The sequence below is a fragment of the Megalops cyprinoides genome, chromosome 19, assembly GCF_013368585.1.
Source record: "Megalops cyprinoides isolate fMegCyp1 chromosome 19, fMegCyp1.pri, whole genome shotgun sequence".
In the NCBI taxonomy this organism is placed as follows: domain Eukaryota; kingdom Metazoa; phylum Chordata; class Actinopteri; order Elopiformes; family Megalopidae; genus Megalops; species Megalops cyprinoides.
The window spans coordinates 10766294-10773676 of NC_050601.1; positions in this window are offsets into that span (position 1 = coordinate 10766294).

The window sequence follows — 7383 nt, forward strand, 5'->3', positions numbered from 1 at the left end:
TTTGTTTGTTTTTTTTTTGTAGATTTATATTTTTTACTAAATATGCTAATGTATGAAGCTTTTGTTTGTGTACTGTGAAATATAATAGAATATTTCATATTTCTTACTGTTAAATCATGGTATAGCAAATATAATGTTAGTTTTCATATAAAAAGTACTAAAAAATAGAAACTAATAGTATTGTTGAATTGCTTAGGATTTTTACATTTTTCAATCAAAAAAGTGCATACTTTAATGCGTTTAAGCATAACCAGCAGTTATTATATCATTAAGGCACATACAGTATGCTAAAGCATTTAGGAAATCAGCTGCCATTTTTCTGTTATTACTCTATTGCTCATTGCTTAGGAATTAGAGGAGCTTGCTCCACACACACGTGTGCTGAGGTAGTCTGTGACTGTGTCAGTTGAGAAAGTGCGTTTTGTAGGACTCAGCCTATTGGATGTGTTAGGTAGAATTTAACTAATACTTGGCCACTCACTCTCAAGTGCCTTGCCTCGGAATAACTTAAGCCTCTGTGAGCATTTAAAGATTGTAGTTATAAAAAACAAACTATCATTAATCAAATGCTTGTGCATATTACGCAAAATGTATTCATTATTACTTACCAAACGAAGTACATCAAATACAATGTATAGCAGCCCATTTCAATGCTTAAATGTTTCCGCAGGTGGACAGGTCGGTGCCAGTACTCTGACATCAGTTTAAAAACTCCTGTCCCCATTTCTTGTGTCTAAATGGGCAATGGTGCTGTTTTTGGTACTAATTTGTGCGGTATCCTCAGAGTTCACCATCTTTGATTTCATTGTAAGAAGCAGGCAAATTGGGTAAAATAATGTATGTTTTTAAAAATGAGACAAAAAAATCTCTCTCTCTCTGGCTCTCTCTCTCTCTCTCTAATGCCAGAAAAAAAATCATTCTGTAATGCCTTTACGGAACAGACAGCAGCATCCAATCTGTAAATTGTGTTGTCAAACACGACAGTGTAATGTGCTTAGGTTAATCTAATGAAATGACCTACTACTGTGTTCACAAACAGTGTATTTGTGTTCATTTTCTACAACTCTTTATCATGGTCCTTTAATATTTACAGCAATGAGTAAGTTCAGCAAAACAGGGGAAAAAAAACTACGATGTTGAATGACTGAGGGGTACATCTGTGTCAGTTTGTAACCAAGGTTGAAATCCTGGTATAATTAACTGCAGTCTAGCAAGGGGGTGGGGATTCTTCTGTTGAATTTTTGGGTGAACACAAATGTTTGTAATTGTGTGAGCCTCAGTCTTCAAAAACACGTGTTATATGATGAGAGGCAGTTGTTCCTTCTATGATTGTAAGACCTGAAAAAGAGTAGAAACTTTAACCGGCACTTGTGGGAATTAGCACTTACTAAGAAGTGGTAATAAGTTACATGGGTTAAAATTTGTACTATTGCCCCCATCTACAAAGAATTTGGTGTAACTCTTAATAAATACACACTAACTTGTGTATAGCTCACATGTTTTATATAGGGCTAGGGAAAAAGAACAGGCAAAAACACTTGAGTACTCTTACATTTATTCCAGTACGATTTATGTTAACCAGTTTAATCATGTAGATTGCACTGCCGTGTATATTTTTTTATTGTTTCATACCTGCAAAACATTTAGGGCCTCATCACAGCACATCATGCTGGGGGTTATCTTTTTGGAAGGTATTTGTGTAACGAACCCCTTTCTTTATCCTTTCTTGAAATGTACTTTTTGTTTAAGCCACAATTTTGATTTTGCAAAAGGCAAATTAATACTTCCACTGCACGCAACATAAAAGGTGTTTGGAAATTTAGCAACAAAACTTTGAAGAGTTGTCTAAAACACAAAATTTTGTCCAAAATTTGAGTTGTGTTTGTGTGAGATACAGGTTGCGGTACTTAAACAGGGATAAAAGAATTTGCACACAAGCTTTCGTTGGCCATTTTAAACTGAGATAATGAGCTGACCTGCTACCATTGAATCTAACTGGATCCTGCACACTGGGTCCAGGATTTCTCAGTTCTCTTATCTGATGAAGTAAGAATCCTGTTAATTGTTCAAGCTATAATGAAAACTTTTGTATGGTTTAATTAACCCAAATAATTGAGATCTGGCTTGAAGTATCTTTTGCTGGGAAGTGAAGTAAGTAATGTCTGCTAAAGTAGATGTAAAATTAAATGAACCAAAGTGTTGTAGCCAGTAGTTTCTTCATGGTATTGCTTTCAAAGTGTGTATTCAAATATTTAAAACATACAGTTAGTATAATAATGGTAATATGTATTCTATTCCATTTCAATGAAGGAGGAAAAACTATGCCAACTGCTTTTGCTGACAATATTAATGGACTGTTAGCCCATTTTGTAGTTTTTGCCAAAGACCTTTACTGTTTTATGATATTTGTCTTATTTTTCTTATTACTTTTTATTTTAAACATTCTAAGCAAGAAATGGCTGGAATTCTGATTTTGACAAATGACCAAACCTGATACCTTATTTAAATTAAAGTGTGCATTTACAAGAACTCCTCTAATGGCAACAAAATGTTCTTTTTTTCTGAAACAAAAGATTGTGGTTTGTATATAGATATTGAATGCACAAACTTTACAGTGATGATTTTAACTGGCAGTAGTCCATAGTGAAGGAATGTTGGAGAATTTTTTTTATTATTCTTAAGTGGCCATATTGATTATTACTTAATTGAAATCTATTTTCTTGATTTTGTGCTAAACTGTCACTTACTGGTAAGCCTCGTAATACTGAATATTAATGGTTGTGCACTGTTATATTCTGTCAGTTCTATAAAGTGTACACTTGGACTGTAAGGTGCTTTCTTTGGTGTTCAATTGATTGGTGTGTTGGGTACATGTCAGCATATACAGCGCATTTGTTTCTACAGTTGCAAACATGCAAAAGCACACTTCTTACCTTTTTATATTAAAATTCCGGAATGTCACTCTGAAGAATGCTCTTTGCTGCAATCTGACTAGCGAGTACAGTACCTCAGTAAACAGCCCTTACCTGCTGACAGGTGAATATGCGAGCCCTATGGCCATTACAGACAGGTGTGGTTCACGGGGTCAATTCCCATTCGCATAGGTAACTTTTAACCAATTAATCTTGCTTTATCTTGCTTGCTAAGATATGGCTCCTTTCCTATTTGATTATGGGGGCTGTAGAGAACCTTGTCATCTGAGTCTTCTGGTTTAGCCAGACAGGTTGTATATGGGAACAAGCAGGCCATACAGCAGCAATTGCATCAGATCTTACAGAGGAAGCATTTGGGAAATAAGCTAAAGTTATCTAACGTCAGTGAATCCAACATGATATTTCATCCTGAAAATTCCCAGCTGTTTGTATTAGCCGTTACACGTTGTAATTACCAGCTACAGCTAGCTTAGTTTTGTATTTACTTCATAGATGTGCTCTGGGAAAACCTTCAGTAAGACTTTAAATGAGACAAACTAAACCAAGCAATTGATGCTGGAGAAAAGCACCAAGTGGGGAATTTTCACTGTTTGCAGTGTGTAAATGAGCTGTAATGTTCATAATGTTCTGCTGTGGATAATCTTTTTTTTCCATTCCCGTGAATTTTTTTCTGTATTAATATTGTAATTATTAAATCGGAGGACATTTATGCAATCTTGTTCGTTGAGAAGTATGAAGCTGGTTGCATTTCATAGAATATACAGGAATTTTCTTTTAAAGAACTTCAGCGTTAACTATCAAAAAAAAGTATTTTTTAGGAAGAAAAATAAAATGATGTCCAACGTACTGGAACCACTTGTAAAAGAATTCTAATTCTGACATCTGAACCCTAATATTGAATGTATCATTCCAAATTGGATATTGGCCACTGAAAAAGGTGGAGTTCAGTTCAGCTATTATTATGTAGCATTAGGTTTGTGAATGGCTATGTACTATACAAATAAATTTTTAAGATTTAAACACAAATGCAGTTTTTAGGTTTGTGTATTTATTAGTCAATGATAGAGGGTGTCCAAATGGAAAAGTTTTATTTTCTCAGGGTTTTACAGTAATAACTGTAGAATAAAGAATGGTGTTCAGTTCCTACAGACTTTAAACTGCATTTAATAGATTTATTTGATTAGAATTTGATTGGAATAAACATTTTTATTATATAGGAGAAAACATATCCCATATTTTGGTACCGTATGTATTGATATATAGAATTGCTATTATTAATTAGTGTTTTAATTAGTGTTTAAATATTCCTAGAAATATTACTGTCAGTATATTAATTTGTATATGTGTTGTCAATATACGACCTTAATTACATATTAATGGGAATTTTCCTGTGCTTAATTTATGGAAGCCCTTACAATAGCCGAGTGTCTAGAACAGATTGAATGGCTTTTCTTCCTTTTAAAGATAAAGTAGAAGGTATTATTTATAATGCATAATCATTTACTTGTAGTGTATTGTTTAAAATTGTTAACACTTGTTCAAATTTTTACACTATAGCATTTATGCAATGGTTTACAGAATTCATTGAATTATTTTTATTATCATCCTGGGAATTAAAATGATTTTTGATCTTACATCTCTGTGCATTCCTTGCTTTCCATTTATTTCCAACGTTGGGGGCACCGACCCATTTTTTAAACCCGGGGGAGGGGGGGGTCAGATGCCCTAAATATAACAGCACTAACACACAATGGATTGCTCAACATTGCATCATACAGCTCGCCTCTGCTGTAACGTGATGTGAGAGAATGAGGTAGAAGCAGGGGACACAGAAAAGTGTTTCTCAGTGGTCTTGCAGTGTTTGCTGCTTGAGAAGGTAGGGACTGAAATGGACTTATTACTTCCCTGTTAATGTCTCGTGTTCCCCTGTGGCAAATAGATCTGCCTTTTCTGATTTGTCAGAGGGGAAAGTCTTCTGCATTTTACTAATTTGTCAGCCAGTCCGATTACATACACACACGCATATATACAAACACATATTGTTATTTTGCCGTTACCAGTAGATTTTGAGTAGTACTTCTGAGAAGGCTGCATTCATGGACTGAAAAACATCTAGATTCTGCCTGCTACCTGAAAGCTCCCAGAAACCACAACCAAAGATGGAGTGAGTACCTCTAAATCTATTTTGAAATTTGTGAGCCTGTTGGATTTTGCTTGCATTTTCTAATACATTCAGGGTTATTACACACAGCAAATATCTGAGATCATACATAAGTGTACCAAAGTGTACCATACCAAAGTGTGATTAAGTTAAGAATGAATCATTAATACAGAATACAGAATAATTCGAAGCAGGTTTCTTAATGCAGTCCTGTTCAGTTCAATTAGCTTTTTAAATATGCATTTTGGGAATGCTGTGGTGCATATGTGTGTGTATAATATAACATGATATTGGTTATGATATGATATATGATATGAAGAACAAACTTGACTCTTATTTGTGTCCCAAGGCTTTCCCATTATTCCTGGTCGGTAGTTCTTCATGTGACGAGGACAAATCCTGGCCTCCTCTTACGGCGCCCCCAAGAGCCCAGCAGCTGGGGCCCAGGTGCTGCACGGGCAGCCTCTTTCCACACGCTGCCTCGCTGATCGCTGAGGCTGACCCACTGCTGGGACCTAAAGGAGGAGGAGTCCATTTCCTCAGGCCTCACTCAGGCGCTCTTGAGTGAAGCAGAGGCTGTGGCCCGTGAAAGCGGGCGAGGTGCCGCTGTGCTGCAGGTGTGAGTGAGACAGGGTGGACGTCCTCCCAGATGGAACAGAGCATGAAACCCCAGGCTCATACTCATAGCCTCAGGACGGACGCTGGGGGACGCGAATGCCTGTGAGGCCTTCACGGTCGTCCTCTGTACACTACCCCCCCCCCCTCCCAGGCTGCCTCTTCTGGCCTGCATGGGGCCCTGCTGTTGACCCCCTCTCCCCGTGCTCAGACGCTCTGTGCAGAAGAACAGGATGCAGAGACGGATGCACCGCGGCTTCCCTGCCACACTGGAGCGGCTGCTGCTCTCTGTGACGGACAGTTTAGAGCGGCGGTGCCTCTTTACAACAGAGAGGCTGGGACAGAGTGCAAGGGCCATGGAGAGTCAGAGGGACTGGCTCTGACCCCGTCCATCCTCACCTGCGGAGGCTCCGACTCCGCCGCAGAGAGGGCCGAAGCCTGTCCCCTTCCCCCGGGCAACACCGGCAAGCCCAGGGAGATGGAGCAGAACAGGCACGCAGCCGGCCGTTACCGGCAGCGACAGAGGACCCGGAGGGAGGCCATGGAGGCGGAGCCGCGCAGCTCGCAGAGCAGGAACACAGGGCCGCGGGGCGGGGAGGCCCCCCTGTGCGGAGAGGCCCGCTTCCCGCAGGAGCTGGTGAGCGAGATCCAGCGCTGCAGGACCACGTCAGATCTGCTCTGCTCTGACTTCTGCAAAGAGAAGCACCAGACTTGGGAACTGAAGATAACTGTGGCTGTCATTCTGCGACAGTTGAGAAGCAAAGCTGATTCATAGGCTGTTTGCTTAGAATAATAGAAACGCTGATGTGAAAAGTGGGTACAGCCCAGATGTCCTGTTGTCATCTTCAAAGCCTGCTAAGACAGCTAACATTTAACAGGACAGCCACAGAAGAAGGAAGGTTGAAAAGGCTAACTAGGCTATTGTTGCCAGTTGGTGGTCAGTTTTTACTGATCTAAATGTATCCATACATTTTCATAAGCAAATGAATTGTGTAGCCCCACACAATCCTTGCCTATATGTTGTGGGAAGATTTGAAAATGCGAGGTATGCATTTATGATGTAACTACAATATAACAGACACGTAATGATTACAAAAAAATTGCATAACGACAGACATGATTCACTAATGGTTGAATTATGTACTTGGGTTATGGTACTTGGTCATATCAAATCATTTATAGCTTTTAGAGACACACACGTTTCCACATGTTTGGAAAACGCAGGTAAAATTAGCCCTACGACCCAATTGCACGTTGAAGTTCAAAAATCTAGCTGTATCCAAGGAAAAAGGCCAGCATTGTGTCCATGCTTGTTTCCAGTTCCACAGATGTTGGATTAGCTTTATATAAAGATTTATATTGTATGCCCCAAGCTGTATTTGAGGATAACAAATGCACCAGTCAGCTTAATCAAATACAAAACCCGCTGGCCGAAGCAGCGCTGAAGTTTAGGCTTTATGTATCCGTTGAGAGGGGATTTGATTTTTGGAAAACTGCATCATGTCTGTGCATACATTTTCTCAATCTGTCTCTGTTCTGCAATTCTTGTCTGCTACAACAAAACAGTGTCAGTCTTGTTTTAGCTACCTACCTGTCGTCATATTTAGCTACCTACCTGTTGTCAATATTCTTTACACTTCCAAGGTGAGATCTTTCCCTGCAGATACTGCAGGA